This window comes from Kryptolebias marmoratus, linkage group LG6 (genome assembly GCF_001649575.2).
Source record: "Kryptolebias marmoratus isolate JLee-2015 linkage group LG6, ASM164957v2, whole genome shotgun sequence".
In the NCBI taxonomy this organism is placed as follows: Eukaryota; Metazoa; Chordata; class Actinopteri; order Cyprinodontiformes; family Rivulidae; genus Kryptolebias; species Kryptolebias marmoratus.
Genome location: NC_051435.1, coordinates 29,231,681 through 29,232,290, shown reverse-complemented (window position 1 = coordinate 29,232,290; position 610 = coordinate 29,231,681).

Here is a 610-nt window from a genome sequence, read left to right as displayed (position 1 = left end):
AGTACATAGTACTAGTTGTATATAGTAGGGTGTTCAATTTTTCATGGCATAAAAGTGACCCATAAGCAACTCTCTTTTTCTAAAATTCTAGCTCCAAAATCCAGGAAATAGCACTTTTCAACTGCTGTTTTAAAAAATTTTCCTGGGGGGGCATGCCCCTGGACCCCCCTAGCTACGCTTCGCGACGTTGGTGCTCGCTCTCACGCGCACCTATCCTTCTTTTCAGGAGTAAACACAGAGCGAGCAGCTATGGACGGATTTTATGTCACGAGGGATTAACTTTCACAAGTAAGACTGAAGCTGGTCCTGTTAAAGTCCTCTGGTTTGAAATGTTCACTACAGAGCTGAGACAACTGTTGCAAAAAAAACCCTCCTTCTTATTGCAGCTTCCCATTGCCTCCTTAAATCTGTGTGACTGGGAAACCTTCAAAATGTGAAGAAATAAAAAACAGAAAGAGCTAATGAGAGAGGAGCACCAGTTCCTCCTGTTAGCATTTTAAGGTTTACCTAATAACGTTAGCTACAATAATATAATATAATAAATGGTCAAATAACCAAAATTATTGTTTAGTCTTACTTGTGAAAGTTAATCCCTCGTGATATAAAATCC